The sequence below is a fragment of the Delphinus delphis genome, chromosome 9 (genome assembly GCF_949987515.2).
Source record: "Delphinus delphis chromosome 9, mDelDel1.2, whole genome shotgun sequence".
Taxonomy (NCBI): Eukaryota; Metazoa; Chordata; class Mammalia; order Artiodactyla; family Delphinidae; genus Delphinus; species Delphinus delphis.
This window is the reverse complement of record NC_082691.1, coordinates 50,300,837-50,321,602: the sequence shown is the minus strand read 5'-3', so window position 1 is coordinate 50,321,602 and position 20,766 is coordinate 50,300,837. Positions and strand designations below refer to the sequence as shown.

Here is a 20,766-nt window from a genome sequence, read left to right as displayed (position 1 = left end):
CTGAGAGAGCAGTGTTGGCCGTGATTCCACTGGGAGAAGACAATTGGAAATCTGGAACTTTCCTAGACTCTTTCCCATGCATCACTTTCCGTGGCTGATTTTACTCTGTCTCTTTAGCTGTAATGAACTGTAACTGTGCGTGTAACAGCTTTCAGTGAGTTCTGTGAGTTCTTCTAGCAAATTACTGACTCTAAGGGTGGTCTTGGGGACTCCTGAACTTGTAATTAGCATCAGAAGTGAGGGAGGTTTTGTGGACTGTGTCTTCCTAAATTCTCAGATGAGGAAACCATGGGCTAATGACATTTATAAAGGTTGTACAGCTAAGTAGTAGCAAGGCCACAGTGAGAGTATCAGCTCTGTAAGTCTCCTTATTCAGAGGCTTCTTCCTATTCCTGTGTCATCCCTGCTAACAAATGCTAACATTTGTTGAGTTTTTCTGACTTTATGCTAAGGGCTTGCTACACATTAAGTCATTTAATCCTCACAAGGACCCTATAACATTGGTACTAGGATTAGCCCCATTTTACGGTGACAAAACTATGGCTTGGAGAGCTTAGGTACATCTCCCAGGATCATACAGGTTTTTTGTTTTTTTTGGGTTTTTTTGTGGTACGTGAGCCTCTCACTGTTGTGGCCTCTCCCGTTGCGGAGCACAGGCTCCGGACGCACAGGCTCAGCGGCCATGGCTCACGGGCCTAGCCGCTCCGCGGCATGTGGAATCTTCCCGGACTGGGGCACGAACCCGTGTCCCCTGCATCAGCAGGCGGACTCTCAACCACTGTGCCACCAGGGAAGCCCCATACAGGTTTTAAATGGTGAAACCAGCACTCAAAGCCAGAGACTCTGATTCCACCTGAATCTCATTTTCTCATTGCTCAGTATTGTTTCCTTGGATGTTGTACATTCCATTCTCTAGAGATGCTGATTTTATTTCACAAGAAACCACCTAGTTACCTGGTAGATATGTACATAACAAAGAACTGAATCATATACATCTTCAGTATTTAGTACATGGCTCAGTTAACCCTTAATAAACACAGGTTGATAATGAATGAGGATAAAAGATGTAGGGTCTTGGGTTAGAATCCCATATATCTTCCTGGTTTCCCACATTGTTGTTGACATATTGGTTTTCTTCCTCTCCATCTTTTCCTCCTCTCCCTTCTCCTCTTCTCTCTCTCTCTCTCTCTCTCTCTCTCTCTCTCTCTCACTCACTCACTGTCATAACTTGCAATATACACAAGCATGTGCGAGTGAGTTTTAGGAGTTAATCAACCTTCTAAAATTGAATTTAAAATGCTGTTGTATATGCTTCCCCCACCTCCTTCCCGCTTTGGTAAGACAATCTACTATTTTCATCTCAAAAGTGTCCATAAGCCAAAAAACAGTTAGGATTCTTTACCTTGAGAGGGAGGTTGCTTATATAATCCATATGAAAGTTCTGCCTTCAGTTTAGACCCTGTTAATGTTTCACTGCGTTGGAGGCTTGGACCCCAGTCCCATGTGCCCTCTGCTGAGCCCTGCCTACCTTCCATTCTGCGGTAATCAAACGGACCCATCTTCTCAATTGTTTCCTTCCCGTGGCTTTCCCCATTATCACAATCACTCAGAGACTTCTCCTCCTTTCACCGGTTTTCCTTCCTGGGCCGAGGGCTCCCCACTGCCATTTCCTGACCACCACCGGACTGCCTTCACTCACCCACGTTCGAAGTTCAAGCTGCTCTCTTTTGCCATCCTCTCTCCCTGCATGTAGTCACCTGCTAGCCTTGCTTCTCCCTTGATGACATCAGAGACCTTGCCTCCACCCTTCCCCCTAGTCTCCCGCCAACCTAAGATGATGAGGTGACTTTTGACACTCCCACCTTAGAATTTCTCAATCTCCTTAACCCCAGTGATTACAATACTAGTATTGCCCATGATACCCTTCCATTATACAGGCCTACTTTGTGCCATGCCATTTAAGGTATTCAAATACTAGTATTTTTGTTGGTATGTTACCAGTTTGGGATATTAATAATTTCTATCTTGAACTATGCCCAGAAAGTATTAAAAATATGAACAAAGTAACACTGTACTTTTTAATGCAAAATCAATCCATGGTGTTAAAAGTCAAGATTGTTGTTGCTGTTAGGGGAACGGCATGACTGAAAGGGGGACAGGAAGAAGCCTTCTGGAATGCTGGGTATAGGTTGAGGTCCCTAATTACACAATTGTTTTCACTTTGTGAAAATTTTTTGTGCTGTATACTCTTATGATATGTACTCTTTTTGCCATCACATAGCAAATATGTGATACCTTTTAAGCTATCTAAAAGGTATTGTTTTTGTCTTCATTCTAATTTCTCAGGTTACTAGTGAGTTGAGAATCTGATGTTCTAGTCGTTTGGGGTTCCCCAAAGACAGTTTGTCCCATGCTTCCTGAGGTCCATGAGAGGATCTTAAAAACATGTGGGGAGAGACACTAAGAAGGAGGAGTGTGGTAGGGGGATTGTAGGAGTTGAAGAGAGCAATGAAGGGTGGGAGGTCATTACCTTGTCTAACTCCCAGACTGTCTCTCAGGCTGATTACTGTTGCACTTCACTCTCCTCCTCTTCTTATTCTAAGCCTGCTGCATTGTCAGGGGCCAGACCTCTGGTGCTCTTAGATGATTTATTTAAACCAGGACTTTATTCCTCAGTCACGGAAGCCACAAGGTCAAAGAGACTTCAGGCCTGAACCCTGACCCTCTTTCAGGCGGAGCAGCATCTGGGGCAGAATGTACAATATAATGACAACCACGTGCTGCTTTGTGAAAAATTACCAACTGAAACATCAAAATTCCAGTATTGTTCTTTTGCTGCAGGATTGCAGTCACTACTTTGTTTCCTTCATCTTTTCTTTCACTTTATCTCTGCCAGCACTGGCTTATCTTAAAATTCTTTCCCCTTCAATCCCAAGCTTGTGAATTTTTCAGGCCTTCGTCTTTCTTTCTGTCCTTTATAGAAATACTGCTGTTCATCCACCTTCTCCTTTATAGTCCCTCTACTTTTCCCAATATTTTTTCCCCACATTTTGAACTTCTTTGCCTCTATCCAGCCGGGCCCAGGTAGTCACCCATTTTAAGCATCATACTTGTATTACTCTGACATCAGATAATTTCATACTGTCCTTTAAGAGTTAGACAAAAATCACTCAGGCCCCGTGGGAAGTCGATCCCCATGTATGTGAATTCCTGAGGCTTACTTTCGCAAGTCACCTCTGGTTCTGCGTTCTACCCAATTATCGCTCCAGCTCCCTCACATTCCACTTTGGGCCAGCATTCTCTTCTCTGAGTCTTTTCTTCATTTCCCCAAAACTGTTCTCCCAGGGCATTTCTTTTTTTTTTTTTTTTTTTGGTGGTACGCGGGCCTCTCCCGTTGCGGAGCACAGGCTCCGGACGCGCAGGCTCAGCGGCCATGGCTCACGGGCCCAGCCGCTCCGCGGCATGTGGGATCTTCCCGGACCGGGGCACGAACCCGTGTCCCCTGCATCGGCAGGCGGACTCTCAACCACTGCGCCACCAGGGGAGCCCTCCCAGGACATTTCTGTATGTAGCAAATATTATCCATGACTTGAGTGAAGAGGAGTTTATAAGATAAAAGAAGAAACAACCTCAAGTGAAGTATCAGGTATCTCTGGTACTGTCTTTCCACCATATTTCTCTCCAAGCCTTGCTATCCAGTTTCCGGGATGATGACGAGGTGTGGAGAAGCCCTGACTAATTTTGGCAAAGCCCTTTGCTGCAGGGGGGTTCTTTTACTTCTCGCCTGGATTCTCCACTACATCGGTTGCCAACTTTCTGTCTTTTCTTCAAGAGTCCAGCCTTATTTCAACCGGCCATCTTACGGGCAAATGTCCTACCATTTTATTCAGTAGGAGAGTTTGAGAACAGCAGATGTACACTCCCCTACTTTTTCTCCTTTCTACATGAGAATGTGTCAAATTCATCTTTCTTGATCCCTCGCTTTTCTGATGGAGAAGCAAATATTTTCCTTTTTTTGCTAAGCCTATCTTCTTGAGCTCTGTTATCCCTGGATCTCCTAGGACCTAAGTCTATAAAGTATGCCATATCTTAGATTTTTCTTTCTCTCCCCTGATTGGTTTCTTCTTTTCTGCCTAAAAGTGTGACTTGGATTCTCTACCCAAATTGATTAACAACAATCATAATGGTAAAACTTCACTAAAAGGAGAAACTTGCCCTTGTTCTGCTTCCTGTCAGAGCAAGACTCTCCATGCTTTTATTCAATTTCCCACATTTTAGAGCATTGCCTGTATCATTGCCTGACTCCATTCCTTACTAATTTCTCATTCTTTGAGTAATCTTCGAAATCTTGCAATTTCACTTCCATTCTCACTAACCACTTTCTCCACATGACTTTCTTTTTTTTGAAATCTGTTTCTGTTTTATGAAAATAAGTGCAACTTGTGAAAAGTGAAAGAAAAACTACTTTGATAAGCCCAAAGTCTTCTCTTCCATACACATACTTGTTCTGAAAATTCAAGATGAAACAACTTCCCTATGTCGAATCAAAACTGCCAGGCATTGAACCTTCTCTGGGCACTAGACAAATCTTATGCTTTCTCAATTCAAATCAGAAGAAAGGTGTAAACTCAGCTCCTATCCTCCAGGCTCACCTGTGACTTTTACTCTAGGTAGACCATAATGAATCACAAGTTTAACTGGATACCTGAAATGTTGCATAGAAGGTCATTCCTTTCCAATTCACTTTTTTTTTTAACAGGTACTTGTTGGTTATCTTTTTTTAAACATCTTTATTGGAGTATAATTGCTTTACAATGGTGTGTTAGTTTCTGCTGTATAACAAAGTGAATCAGCTGTACATATACATATATCCCCATATCTCCTCCCTCTTGTGTCTCCCTCCCACCCTCTCTATCCCACCCCTCTAGGTGGTCTCAAAGCACTGAGCTGATCTCCCTGTGCTTTGTGGCTGCTTCCCACTAGCTAGCTATTTTACATTTGGTAGTATATATTAGTCCATGCCACTCTCACTTCGTCCCAGCTTACCCTCCCCCCCCATGTCCTCAAGTCCATTCTCTATGTCTACATCTTTATTCCTGTCCTGCCCCTAGGTTCTTCAGAACCTTTTTTTTTTTTTAGATTCAATATATATGTGTTAGCATACGGTATTTGTTTTTCTCTTTCTGACTTACTTCACTCTGTATGACAGTCTCTAGGTCCATCCACCTCACTACAAATAACTCAATTTCGTTTCTTTTTATGGCTGAGTAATATTCCATTGTATATATGTGCCACATCTTCTTTATCCATTCATCTGTTGATGGACACTTAGGTTGCTTCCATGTCCTGGCTATTGTAAATAGAGCTGCAATGAACATTGTGGTACATGACTCTTTTTGAATTATGGTTTTCTCAGGGTATATGCCCAGTAATGGGATTGCTGGGTCATATGGTAGTTCTATTTGTAGTTTTTTAAGGAACCTCCATACTGTTCTCCATAGTGGCTGTATCAATTTACATTCCCACCAAAAGTGCAAGAGAGTTCTCTTTTCTCCACACCCTCTCCAGCATTTATTGTTTCTAGATTTTTTGATGATGGCCATTCTGACTGGTGTGAGGTGATACCTCATTGTAGTTTTGATTTGCATTTCTCTAATGATTAGTGATGTTGAGCATTCTTTCATGTGTGTGCTGGCAATCTGTATGTCTTCTTTGGAGAAATGTCTATTTAGGTCTTCTGCCCATTTTTGGATTGGGTTGTTTGTTTTTTTGATATTGAGCTGCATGAGCTGCTTGTATCTCTACATGACTTCCCAACTGCCAAATCCAGGGCATTTAAATTCTCATCCCTTGTGACCTTCTCTATCATTGGAATCTGCTTTACACTCACTTTCCTCCTTTGATCTTGAAATCTCACCCGTCATGCTCCTCCAGCTGCCTCTGCCTCTTGGAGCTTTTCCAGCTTCTTTATTAGCAACTCTTTCCAGGCTCTTATACACAGACATGCCATGACCCCTGCCTTTCACACTTCTCTCTCTACGCCTCTTCATGAGGAATCTCACTAGTGATCCAATAATACACTTCCTTTTTCAAAAGCCTTCAATGGCCCTATATTATCTGCTGATAGAAGTAGAAACTACTCAGCTTGGCTTCAAAGTGCCACACCACACATTTTGAATCCACCATGTTATATTTTCCTCCCATTGTTTTTCTGTATATACCTATCCAGGGGACCGCTGGCTGATAGCTAAGTATGCCTTAAGCTTTTCTGTCTCCTAGTCATTACATATGCCATTTACTCTGTCTGAAACCCTGTATTCCCTCCCTATCTCTCCCCTGTCCAGATAGCCCCAAGGCTAGAATGCAGGCTGAGCAAGGGTTCAGCCTGGGTTATTAAAATAAGAAACTTGCTTAACAACTAGCCTTTCTTAATATATTATTCTTAAAGAACAAGTTAGCTTTTTCTCTCTCTAATCTCTTAAATAACTCTCCACTTTCAGAAGAGAAAAAATATAAATTCTGTTCTATTTTTGGAAGATATTAGAAAGGAAGTCTATTCTTCTATGGATTAAGAATTTGAATAGAAAAAAATAGCATTTTTTAGGTAAGAAAGGTAAAATAACATTAGAATGATGTTCCTCTTGTTTTTGTTTCATTTTGTTTTCTAACTATTTAAATTGCACATTTTGCTGTGTGCCAGAGCATTGAACTCTGTATTACAGGGGAGGCCATGGGTGGTATACAGTTCATGACTATGTCAGGGACAGCATGATCATACTGTTGGCTGGTTTGGCTTAGACAGTAGGAAACATCTGGTAGTTTCCTGATATTTATCAAGACAGAACTGTGTTTCCTTTAAAAACAGCTTCACATGAACAATGTACTACATAATAGCAGAGGAATTTTATAACACAAGTATAGAAAACAAGAATGCAACTATTAAGTATAGAGCTTAGTTTCAACAGTGCTAACCAAAAAGTTAACTATACTCAAGAAATACATCAATATTTATATTCTTAGTAACATATCTTTACTAAAATGATGGACCTTCTGATTTTCTTTTCTATAGCTAACTTCTACCTCCAGTTAAATTGAGACATTGAAGCAAATGAACAGGACTGTGTTGTCCCAACCATACCCTGCCTTCTTCCCAGGGCCCCTGACCAATATTTACACGATAGGGGCTGGCACTATAGAAGGTGTTTTGTCATGGTGCTTCCACCAGCCCTTCCTCATCTGCAGAGACCTCTCGCTACACAGAGATGCTGCTGCTCTCCTCCCTCTCTGTCATTCTCTCTTGCTTCATCCCACTGTAAAGAGTACCTTTTGAAAGCTTTTTGATCCAGAATAGTATTCTTTCTACTGAAGAGAATATCAGACAACCAGTCTTGGATAGTGGTGCAAATTTTGGTTGTATGTATATTTTTTAAATGTAAAGTTCAAATGTGTTACAAGCCAATTCCAGATGAATTTGGGAGGAAGAAACAGACTTGAACTCTGAAACAGTTTAGAAAAATGAATGAGGTCTGGTATTTCTGCTTGAATTCTGCAGCTTTCAAAACCTGGGTTCCAAAGTCCACGTCTTTCAGCTAAGGAATCTTCAAGTGGATGACTTTGCCTAACATTTCTACTTTCCTATAAACCTGTGATGAATATCTAAATGCTGTCTTGCTTCTGATCTGTACATCAGAAGATTAGACTAAATAACTAATAGTTATGGTTCCAGAGTTAGCAAATATATCAACCCTCTATGCTTGGCCCAAAGTAGACATTGCTAATCAATCACAGGGCACTCTCCTACTGAGCTAGAGCAGGTTTCATAATCCTTTCCAATAGCACTGCAGGTTTACTAATCAATTGGAATTGACGTGACAGATTAAACCTATTTGCCTTCCCAGGGTCAGACTTTTCTAAACATAACAGATACAACAATCGTTTGGGCAAAACTCATTAATCACTTTTCAAAAGAAATGTTAAAAAACTATCTTGGCAGCCCCTCTTTTCTGTTTTGTACGTGGCCATTTTAGGAGATGAATAACTGCAGGTGATCTGATTCCTCCCTTATCTTTCTTTTCCAACAGTGCCCTAAAACTTTATCTCATCCAGACTCCCGAGTACCTCATTCTCAGGTCCTCACAACTGAGCTATTTTTGCCAAAACCTCTCCAATTGCCCCTCCACACTGTATAAATGTGCTGTCAGGTTTTCCTTAGCCTAAAGTAAGCAAGCAAAAACATAAACTTTTCACCGGTTTGACTCTCTCCTTAGACTAGTATCTTGTAACTTTTTTCTTCCTTTAACCACAACATTCTTCAAAGACCGAGCTGCTTTCATCAATCTCTTCCTAATCCCTTGCAAGGGAATTTGCGATGTCCTTTCCTCTCCCTGTGGCTCCTCAGAAGCATTCTTGACGTGCTTCCTTTCCTTGGCTTCTCTGGCCCTGCACAAATTACATTCATCTTTGCTTGTCTTTTGTTTGTTTGTTTGTTTCCTTCCTTAACATTTTATATACCTCCCAAGATTTTAGCCTTGACTTTCTTCTCTTCCATTTCTCTACTTATGCTTCTCTTTGGAAAAGTCAGCTGTGAAATTTTCAGCTCCCGTCTCTTGGAGTGTGACTTTTAAATTAATAAGAACACCCCAGGCCTCTTTCCAAGATGCTAGATCCGTGTTTTCAAATCGCCTTCTAAGCGTTAAATAGTGACTCCCTTTTTGTGATTACCTTCAACCTTCAAGAGAGTTTTCAGCCTGAATTTTCATCTGCTGCATGTTCCATGTATCACATTTTGTTGCTGTCTTTCAGTATGTTTTCTGGGCCCATTCTTCCAGTTGTCATTGTCAGCTTTTTTTTTTTAATAAATTATTTATTTACTTATTTATTTATTTTTGGCTGTGTTGGGTCTTCGTTGCTGTGCACGTGTTTTCTTTAGTTGCGGTGAGCGGGGGCTACTCTTCGTTGCAGTGCGCGGGCTTCTCATTGTCGTGGCTTCTCTTGTTGTGGAGCACAGGCTCTGGGCACAAGGGCTTCAGTAGTTGTGGCACATGGGCTCAGTAGTTGTGGCTTGCAGGCTCTAGAGTGCAGGCTCAGTAGTTGTGGCGCATGGGCTTAGTTGCTCCACGGCATGTGGGATCTTCCTGGGCCAGAGCTCGAACCCGTGTCCCCTGCATTGACAGGCAGATTCTTAGCCACTGCACCACCAGGGAAGCCCTGTCATTGTCATCTTGATTGAGGCCTTTATCACCCCAAAACAGGAAACCTAAAATAGTTATATCCCAATTTCATGTTCCAGCTTCTACAGTCTCTTTCCCTAAAGCCACCCTGCATAAGGCCCTGAGGTTTGTCATCTTAACCACTGTTTTGATACCATATGACCCTCACTGAAAACCATCATAGGAATACTCTTATCTTTTGAGTGGGGACTGGGCTCCTTATCTGACAGCCCAGTGCCTCTGTGACCCTATTTTTAAAGCTTGTGCTCATGTCAAGCAGGTTACTTACCAATTTCAAAATTCACCTTGATCTTTTCTTATGAATTTATGCCTTTGTTTTGCCATTTTCAATATCTGGAATAATTTCCTCTACTTCTCTATTCCACCTGGTAAAATTCTCCTCAACCTTTAACACCCAAGTTAACCTCCATATTCAACTTGAAGTAGAGGTGTAGTTGAGTCTAGGTGGGATGCTGACCAAGAAAAAATAAGGAGGCAGTTGGGAGATATCTTAGGAGGTACGTGAGATTTACGTCCAATCTAGACATATAGTTGGTAACTAAACCATGGAATTGCTTAGGGGGAAGCGTGAAAGCAGAAAAGAGCCTAGGTTTGGTCCGGAGGAAAGCCAAGAATTACTTCCAGGGTAGAAGAGAAAGAGCGTGTAAAGGACACCAAGAAGCTATGGCCAAACATAGGGGGAAAGCCAGGAGAATGTGCTATAGCACATCAAGAGAAGAAAGTGTCTTAAGAAGGAGATACATTCAACATCGTCAGATGCTACTGAGAAATCAAATAAGATGAAAACCTAAAAGAAAAATTCCATTTAGTAACATGGAGGTCACTAGGGACCTTGATGAAAGCTGTTCGGTGGAAGTGGTGGGCGTTCAAGCCAAATTAGAGTGCTGACTGGTGATGATGAAATGAGAATTGGAAACAGCAAAATATGCACAATGTTGTTGACAAGCCTGTTGTAGCTGAAGGGGAATGAGTGATGAGGTAAGAGTTTTAGTTTTTTTCTCTGAGAGAGGCTTGAGAGAGCTTAAAAGCAATTGACAATATTCAGGCTTAAGGGAAAATTAGAAACTATTGCAGAGAAAAAAATTTTTGATTGTGTAAAGTTCCTGGGAAGGTGGGAGAGGGTAGCCTCTCAGTCACAGCTGGCAGATTTTGAATTATACAGGGAGGAGGACCATCTCCTCTCTTGCCAAAAGAGAGGGTGGAGATGGGTGAAGAGAGAAGGGATGTTTGGTGATTTAGAGATGGAGGAAATGTTACCTGGTGGCACCTACTTTCCCTCTGAGAGACTAGGTAATATGAACTACTAACACCAAGGACAATGTGGAAAGTAGCAGGGATGGAAGCTCCAGGAAAATGGAAAAGGTTTAAAACAGTCACTGCTGAGTAATGTGACTGCAGAATTATATGGGGGAAAAAAAAGGTATTGGAATGCCAACAATGAATATAAGCAAGTAGAGAATCAATAAGTGGGTTTATCCAAGACTGGTATTTTGCAAGACCCATGAGATCAAAATATAAGGACATAAATATATTATTGAAATGTTGCATAATGGAATATCTCCATTCTAGTTAAGAGGAAAACAAAGAGAAGCAGAAGGCTAGTATATTTTTTAAAAAGGAGTTGTAAATGGATTGCTGGTCTTGAGGAGAGGCAAGAAGGGTCTCAGATGTCTTATCTGATTACCCAGCTAGAAGCTCTCTTCAAGCAACCCCACTTAATCACAGTTGTTGATAGGCTAAACATAAGTGGAAAGAATAACGTCGTCCACCGTGTACCACCATATTTCAGTATGGTGTCCTAGCTTCCTGATGCGTGCTGAGAGCACAGTAGACATAGCCACACACTTGACCTTGCTCATGATAGGTGCTCAGTAAATATTTGTTGAATGAGTGAATAAAGGAAGCAAGGAAGGAAAGGAGAGAAAGTAAGGACAATGTACTTTAGTTTGGCCTTGAGTCACAGGTTATTTTGTCAGCACACATCTTTCTGATGCCACTTCCTTTTCTTGCTACTTTAAGAGTTAGTGGAAGGTATTTTAGTCTTTTACTGATCAGAAGATTGAAGCATTAGATTGAATCACTCAAACTCGCAAAGCAAATGTTTTATTTGTTCATTAAACATACTTGGGTGATTTCTTAGTCTGAGGCAGAAAGTTGTGAAATTTTCCGGTAATTACGATTCTATCTAGAGAGCAAGTCTGGGAATGAGTCATCAGCCTGTCTGGACAGCATCAGACCATTATTTACGTGCATAGACCCTGTGGCTATGCCTGCAGCTGACTCTGAATGGTAACTGCTTTTCCAGTTCTTTTTAGTTTCCTTCTTTAAGAAGAAAACAATTGGACGTAACAGGAAAGAACTACATTGAACATCACCATTAAGAGAATGTCTTTTTGACTTTGTTGTTGGTGACATGAATGTTCTTCTTATTAGACTAATAATTAGCTATGTGCTAAAATATGAATTTTCATTTTTACCTCTGAATCCGTAAAGAATACAAGTAAATCTGATTTACTTCCTTTATATATTTTATTATGATTGTACTGATATCTTTCAGTCCAGCCTGTCTATCTTAAATTTATTTTACCCTTTTTTGTATTAAGGATATTTCATGTAGTGTCAAAGTGGTTAGTGAAAAGTTTAAAATTTCTTAAAAATAAACAACTGTAAACTAGATTGTGCATGCTATTTCTTTTTTTAAAATTTTATTTATTTTTGGCTGCATTGGGTCTTCGTTGCTGCTCACGGGCTTTCTCTAGTTGCGGTGAGCAGGGGCTACTCTTAGTTGCGGTGCGTGGGCTTCTCATTTTGGTAGTTTATCTTGTTGCGGAGCACGGGCTCTCGGCGTGCAGGCTTCAGTAGTTGTGGCGCACGGGCTTAGTCACTCCACGGCATATGGTATCTTCCCGGACCAGGGCTCAAACCCGTGTCCCCTGCATCGGCAGGTGGATTCTTAACCACAGCGCCACCAGGGAAGTCCTGTAGTGCTATGTCAATGACAGTTCAGAGTCAATATCTGTTGTTTTATTACTGAATTAAATGAATTTATCACTTGCCCAGATAATGTCTGACCATTAATGTAGCAGATCTGTTTTACGGAACATATCAAAGTTTGTGTACATAATGCCTAATGGACTAATTGAGGTTAAAAATATTATGTCCCAGGGGTAGAACTTTGCTCTCTCCCCCCATCCCATTACTAATTCTTCATCATAGGTATCATCATCATCAGGGACCTCAAGGCTACTGCCGTCACCAGCAGGTGATGTTGATTGCCTTCTTTTATAAAGGCCTCATGACAAAAGTGGTGTCATATACAACCCCTCAAAAGGACAAATTCTCCCCAGTGCTTTTTTGCGGTCAACTAATTATCAGGAGGTTTCCAGAATTCTAAAGAAGAGTTAGTGTGCTGTGCTATAAAGGGAATGAGGAAAAGATTTGGAGTCAGAGTGGTTTAGATTCAAATCCTGGATGTACTCTGTATTTGCTTGATTTTGAGAAGACTATTTTGGCTTCTTTAATCTCAGTCTCCTCATTTGTAAATCAGGGATAAGAATAGCTACATGATATGGTTCATTCATTCATCTATTTCTTAGGTATCTATTCTATGCCCTGGGAGCCAGGTAAATAGTTGGTGGCTTTGTGAAACCTATGATTTAATAAAGACTTTAATCAAATGATTTCAATTTGAGTGGCAGTACATGAGTTGTTGAAGAGCTAGAAGTCTGGAGTCAGTCTACCTGGGTTCAAAACTTTACCACTTACTAGCTACGGCACTTTAAATTGCCTAATCTCATGTTGACTCAGTCTGCTTATCCATAAAATGGGGGTAATATTAGTATCATATCACAGGGCTGTAGGGAGGATATAAATTATTACGGATAAAGGTGGGTTTCTTTTTCCTTCTGATGAGAGAACTGAAGTTCAGTGAATGTGAAATAGGAGTTAGGAGTAATTCATAACTCTTAAGATAACTTCTTAAGAAAGAAAACCTCTTACCCTTCCGGCACCTAAAGAGAAGCAGAGAGATATTGCACTTCTTTAAATTGGTTTTTGATTTTTTAATGTCTGTATTGGGAAACATTATGGGACACTAAGGTCCAGTTGGAACTACTGTGCCACCACCAAATGCCTGTGCTTTAGTGACATCTGATGCTGCAAGTAAAGTCCCAGCTGCATTCAGGTGGACACATAAACTAGGACAAGATGAAAGGGACCCTGACGCGCAGAACACATAAAATACATACAGGCTCACCCTCTCTCAGAAACGCACACAGTCACACCATCAGAAACTTGTATTTTTGCTGTAAAGCTTTTCAGTCAGTGAAAATAGGAAGGCATTATCCATTCTTTAGAAAGGAAGAAAAGAGTAATAATGTTTAAAAATAATTTTATGACCAAAAAAATCTCTCTTTTCCTGTACTAAAGTGTTTAGAACATGATTAAATTTCAAAACCAAATATAATGAGAATTTTTTAAAAATGTAGGGATCCAAGAACAACAACAAAAAAAGAACATCTACTGAACATCTAATTTTTGGCAGGATGAAAGTTAATATTATATCATAAATTTTCACAACATGTAGTTACTTGTAGCATTTCTGGCAAGGCAAAATAGAGACCTGTGTAATTCTTTATTTTTGTAAACTCTTTTGTAGTGCTTACTTTGTACCAAGCACTGTTCCAGAAGCTTTATGACTAATGTTCCACAATTGAGTAGGAAGTTAGCATTGGTTTTTTGTAGACTCCTTTGATTAAATTTTATGATTTCTCTTCTACTCCTACTTTGATGGGAAATCCTTAACATTAATGGGTATAAATTTTTGTCAAATGCTTTGTCTGCATCTATTAAATGGATCATATAACATTTCTCTTTCATTTTGTTAATATGCACGGTTGATTTTCTATTGTCAATCCAACTTAGCATTCCTGGGATAAATCTCATTGGTCATGATGTATTATCTTTTTTATACATTGTTAGATTAAATTATCTAATATTTTGCTAACATTTTGAATATATGAGTTCATGAGGGATATTGGTCTATAGTTTTCTTCTCCTATAATGTCTCTCTCAGGTTGGTATCAGGCTTAGGCTGGTCTCCTGAAATGAGTTCAAAACTGTTCCACTTTCCTTTGTTTTCTGAAAATGTCCATGTTGCATTGCTATTATTTCATTCTAAATATTTAATGGAATTAACGAGTGGAGATAGCTGAACCCTATGTTGTCTTTATTTACGGTAGTGAATTCAGTTTTTTTAGTATAGTGGTTCTTAAGTTTTAGCATGTACCACAATCACCTGGCAGGCTTGTTAAACCCCAAATTGCTGAGCCCCCTTCCAAGATTCTGTGGGTATAGCGTGAGGCCCCAAATTTGCATTTCCCATAAGTTCCCTGGAGCTACTGCTGCTGCTGATCTTCCAAGCACACTTTGAGAACCACTGCTTGAATAATGAGAGGGCTGTCGATCCTATTCTGCTGCTGGCCGATAGGAATGGTTACTTTAAAGTCCCAGTCTGATCATTTAACATCTGTTCCATGCCTGGGTTTTCATCTATTGACTGTTGATTCTTGACAATGTGTTTTCTTGCTTTTTCATGCATAGTGTAATATTTTTTTATTGAATGCTGGTCATTGTGCGTAAAAGAGGTAGTGTGGGGTATGGCGTGTTGGAGAATTTTGGTCAGTTCTCCTCACCCTTAGACACAAAAGGTCTTAAGTTTCCTGCATCTCGTTGTGGGTCCCTCTCAGCTCTCCTGCCCCTCCCTCTGGGGTAGACCATCACTGCCTCATATTTGATGCAAGGCCCAGACTGCAGGAGGCTTTTTCCTGGCTCTCCTGCTCTACTCTCTGACTTAACCCTACTTCCCAGTGGAGAGGGTGAGGGTTGTCTCTCTCAGTCCTTCTTTACGCCCTTAATGAGGCTTTGCGTTGGCCGCGGTGGTGACTTGTGGGACCTAACATGCCTGGCTGCGTTCACAGGATGGATCTCAGGCAATACGATGGCGTGAATTTTTGCGTATAATATATGCATATATAGGATTATTTTTAAATGCTTGAGATATTGGGAAACTACACTCATTTGACAAGAACACCTCCCTTATGGGAAGAATAGGAAAGGGGAAAGGAGTTGTGTCTAGAATTGAGACACTTAAACCAGGGAGGGACTGGCTGGCTTCAGTGGGTTATAGGAGCCTGACATCAGTGCTATCCAAATGAAGCAAACACGAAAATCTCATTTAAGAGAGAAATAGAAAATTGGATAGAGATGGGAGGGGCAAGATCTTGGGGGACAGTGTGCCTTTAAAAGGCATAGGGCTGTTGGACCACGTAAAACTTTTTGGTTTTTTAATTTATTACGTGTGAGTCATGGCCAGATTCTCGGACACAAAGCAGCACTCACTGGAGATGTCACAGATAGTGTTGTGATTGAATGGATTCAGGAGCTCTGAACTAACAACAGGGGCATTGCACATCCCTGCAAGGCCCTGCCAACTGTAACAGTGTATAACATGGTGTTCTAGATCAAAACTGCTTCAACAGGTTAAAAAATGCCTCACATTTGCTCACAAATTATAATTCTTATAACAGTCCTATAAAGTAGGAGTTACTAGTCACGTTTTACACATTAAAACAAACACATTACCAGCAAAGGAAACTCTAAATAAAACAAAAAGACAACACTCAGAATGGGAGAAAATATTTGCAAACGAATCAACAGACAAAGGCTTAATCTTCAAAATATATAAACAGCTTGTGCAGCTCAATATTAAAAAAAAAACAACCCAATCAAAAAATGGGCAGAAGACCTAAATAGACATTTCTCCAAAGAAGACATACAGATGGCCAAGAAACACATGAAAAACTGCTCAACATCACTAATTATTAGAGAAATGCAAATCAAAACTACAGTGAGGCATCACCTCACACCAGTCAGAATGGGCATCATCAGAAAATCTACAAACAACAAATGCTGGAGAGGGTGTGGAGAAAAGGGAACCCTCTTGCACTGTTGGTGGGAATGTAAGTTGATAACAGCCACTATGGAGAACAGTATGGAGGTTCCTTAAAGAACTAAAAATAGAATTACCATATGACCCAGCAATCCCACTACTGGGCATACACCCAGAGAAAACCATAATTCAAAAAGACACATGCACCCCAGTGTTCACTGCAGCACTGTTTACAATAGCCAGGTCATGGAAGCAACCTAAATGCCCATCGACAGACGAATGGATAAAGAAGATGTGGTACATATATACAATGGAATATTACTCAGCCATAAAAAGGAACAAAACTGGGTCCTTTGTAGAGACGTGGATGGACCTAGAGACTGTCATACAGAGTGAAGTAAGTCAGAAGAGAAAAACAAATATCGTATATTAACGCATATATGTGGAATCTAGAAAAGTGGTACAGATGAACCAGTTTGCAAGGCAGAAATAGAGACACAGATGTAGAGAACAAATGTATGGACACCAAGAGGGGAAAGTGGGGAGGGGAGGTGGTGGGATGAATTGAGGACTGGGATTGACATGTATAAACTAATATGTATAAAACAGATAACTAATAACCTGCTGTATAAAAAATAAAATAAAATAATTCAATAAAACAAAACAAAATAAAACAAAAACACATTACAACCAAAATGGAGGGTCTTCAGTATACATACCATATCCAAGCACAAATATCCAGTGTAAGACCAAAAAAACCTTTATAGCAAAAGACTTTATAGCAAGATGAGTTAGCTTAACTCTTATGTTTTTTCTCCTTTGCCACCATTGTTTCTTTGCAGGCTTCAGATGTCCTAGATTGGACACTTCCACTTTATACTAATATCATTCATCTTTATAGTTTTGCCTTTGCTTATTATTATTATTTTTTTTTAAAGAACTCAGCTTTTTATTGAACGTGCTACTCAAGGTTTAGTCAAAAAGACCAAAGCCCATGTCATCATCAGACTCTTCAGATTCTTCTTTCTTTGCCTCTACTTTCTTCTCCTCAGCTGGGTCAGCAGTAGTGGAGGGGGCAGGACCTCCTGCTGGTGTAGCACCAGCTGCTGGGGCAGGTCCACCTGCCCCGACATTGCAGATGAGGCTCCCGATGCTGACATTGGCCAAAGCCTTTGCAAACAAGCCTGGCCAGAAAGGTTCAACATTTACACGGGCTGCTTTAATGAGGGCATTGATCTTATCCTCCGTGACCGTCACCTCATCGTCGTGTAGGATGAGGGCCGAGTAGATGCAGGCGAGCTCCGAGACGGAGGCCATGGTGCAGGCGAGGGCTAGGCAGGGTCTGTCGGGCGCAGTGCTAGTCGCCGGATGAAGTGAGGGCCTCACCCCAACGCGGCCTTAGCTTCCTCGGAAGGACCGAGCACCTTAGCGGAAGCTGAGGAAAAGCTCCTTTGCTTATTTTTGTTGTTTTGTAGAACGGTTCATTTTGGAAATTACATCCTGGCTTGTCTGCACTGAGGAGAGAAAGGAAAGGGAGCTGGTTTGTTCACGCTGTGCCCGCGGGCGCTCACCTAGTGCTAGGCTGGACCATTGAGAGATGCTGCAAGCCCTGTGGGGTGAAGCATTTATTAAGAAATTCTTCCTGGAGAATGCATGGGACAAAAAAGACTGCTCTTTCTTCCCCTGCCCAGGGCTAGTCTCTTGCAAAAGCATATGTGAAAATGGTTGAAAAGGATCCAGTGCTATTAAAGTGTGCCAGATATTACATTTTTAGCGTAGCTCCCAGTTCAGTCGAAAAAAGAGCATAGTGTGGTTTATACATAACACAGAGTCCCTTAAAAACAAGAGAAAATTTGATAATAGCGGAGAAAACCTAAACGCTGTGCACTGAATGAAGTTTAGACCCTGGGTGAGGTACTTTTAGGCTCTCAGCAAACGGAAATAATTTGATTTTTATAGTAGTGATATGAAAATACATAGTTCTCTGAAAGAAAGCAAAGTAGAAAATTTTATTCTCTTTCAAGTATGTATACATCCCTAACAAGCCATTCTTACTCTTAAAGTTGTGGTACATTTTTAACCCTTTGATAGTTACAGACTTGAATCCCCCCCCCCCAAATTAACATTACCTCTTGAAGGGCTGTTAGCATTTATCTCCATTTTACTGATTGTTTCACACTTATAATTTCCTTGAGACTAATAACATTTTTTGGTTCTTAATTCAAATGAGTTTTGCCACTGTTCTCAGCTTCCTGATAAGATGATTATGTATTCTGCATCTTAGTGTGCTTTCTGGTGATAAATTATATTACAATTGTCCCTGCCAGAGCTGCTGGAGTTAAGTGCCTGGTGGCATTTTCATTATCCAAGTCACTTTCCTCCCCAAGGGTTGGTAACTTTACCCTTCTACAGTATGTTTTTGGGGACTTCCTTGATGGCACAGTGGTTAAGAATCCCCCTGCCAATGCAGGGGACACGAGTTCGAGCCCTGGTCGGGGAAGATCCCACATGCCATGGAGCAACTAAGCCCATGCACCACAACTAGTGAGCCTGAGCTCTAGAGCCCACGAGCCACAACTATTGAGCCCACATGCCACAACTGCTGAAGACCGTGTGCCTAGAGCCCGTCTTCCACAACAAGAGAAGCCACCACAATGAGAAGCCCACATGCAACAACGAAGACCCAATGCAGCCAAAAATAAATAAATTAATTAAAAATATATATAAAAGTTACCATTAAAAAATTATAAACTTTAAAAAATAAAATATGTTTTTGTTATTCATTTACTAATAGAATATGCATATTGGTACAGGGCAAAAACAGAAATCCCTAATATTTATATTTAGGCCTACTCTCAAAGTACTTCTTTGATTAGAACTTTTATCATAGAAAGGAAGAACTTCTCCCCCACTCATTGTTAGAGAGACAACAGTGGGAGTTAAGTGGACCCCCCCGTTGTTGGTCTGAAAAACATGGAGGAGGGCTGAATTTATTCTATGCCTGAATCTTCCTTCTCTCCTACACACATACAAAAAATGTGTCACCGGGAACCTGCTACTGGTTGTGTTCACAGTGGTTCAACAGCATTCCGTAAAGGCTCAAGAGGACTGATGAGATGTGAAAGATGGGCTGCTCATCAAAACAAGTTATTTTCTGGACTGTCAACCTTGCATGATGAGTCCATGATACAACTTTTGCTGGAAACAAAATTGAGTGCACCCAGTGGAACGCAGAGGGGTAGATGGAGTTCCTGGCATGATGTAATCGTGTGAAATCACAGATAGATGCTCACAGGAATTTCTATGTATTTTATGTAGCACATTGTAGCAAATTCTTAGAAAGAGATGCAGGTAGAGAATTTATAGAGACACACATGTGCTCATATATGAATATAGTATAAAACCATCTGGCCTAGAAAAGTGGCAACATAAGTTGAAATGTACATATTTAGGTATGAATGTGTATATGTACATATGTTTGTATATAGACTATATATCCAATATAAATGGCCTGCAAATTAATTTTTCTTTTCTTTGTTTCTCTTTTTCTTTCTCTTCCTTCCTTCCTCCCTCCCTCCTTTCTTTCTTCCTTTTTCTTTCTTTCTCTTCCTTCCTTCCTTTTTTTTTTTTTTTTTTTTGCGGTACGCGGGCCTCTCACCGTTGTGGCCTCTCCTGTTGCAGAGCACAGGCTCTGGACACGCAGGCTCAGCGGCCATGGCTCATGGGCCCAGCGCTCCGTGGCACGTGGGATCCTCCCGGACCGGGGCACGAACCCGTGTCCCCTGCATCGACAGGTGTACTCTCAACCACTGCGCCACTAGGGAAGCCCTCTTCCTTTCTTTCTTTTCCCTCCCTCCCTCCCTCCCTCCCTTCCTTCTTTCTCTCCCTCTCCCTGTCTGTCTCTATCTATCTATCTCTATCTATCTATCCAGCAAGTCTATCTCTTTCTTTAGACAAGGATTACACAGTCGTAACATTTATGGATTAAGATACTCCTATTGTCAGAATAAGCAAATCATTTCCCTTTAAAGCTGTAGCCTTTAAAGGCCTATTTAAAAAACAGCATGAGATCCTTGAAATGACCCTTTAAAACAATGTAATAAATCAATTAAATAAATACAAGCAGGTTGTGAAAAATCGATTCCCTTCAAATTCTTATTGTTATTTACCCTTGTTATGTCATTATTCTTTGGTGACGTAAGTACCACAGTGCATCAGAATGACTGTACAATCTGGAATTAGACAAACTTGTGTTTGAATCCCTATTTTATATGTAATGCTGGGTGATTACTTCTCTCCTTGGCATTTTAGTTTCCTCATCTGTAAAATGAGTGTAATAATATCTACCATGCAGTGTTGCTATAACAATGAAATGTCATGTAAAGTACCTAACCCATTTCTACCATGTAGTAGGTGTATAATAAATACTGGGTTCCTCCCCTATATCACCTGAGAATTTTAAATGGGGGGCAGAGGGCATGTTTCAGATTAAACCAATTATTTACTGTTTCAAGATATATAGAAATACTATTTAGAAAAGAGAAAGGCAGCTGTGTATTAGGTAGAGAATGTGGCCATTGAGTGCCT

At 40.7% G+C, this 20,766-nt stretch overlaps 1 pseudogene; it reads right to left on the bottom strand.

Annotated features, from left to right (window-relative positions):
* Positions 1-17,151: 17,151 nt before the first annotated feature.
* On the bottom strand, positions 17,152-17,612 carry LOC132430649 (large ribosomal subunit protein P1 pseudogene; annotated as a pseudogene).
* Positions 17,613-20,766: the final 3,154 nt, after the last annotated feature.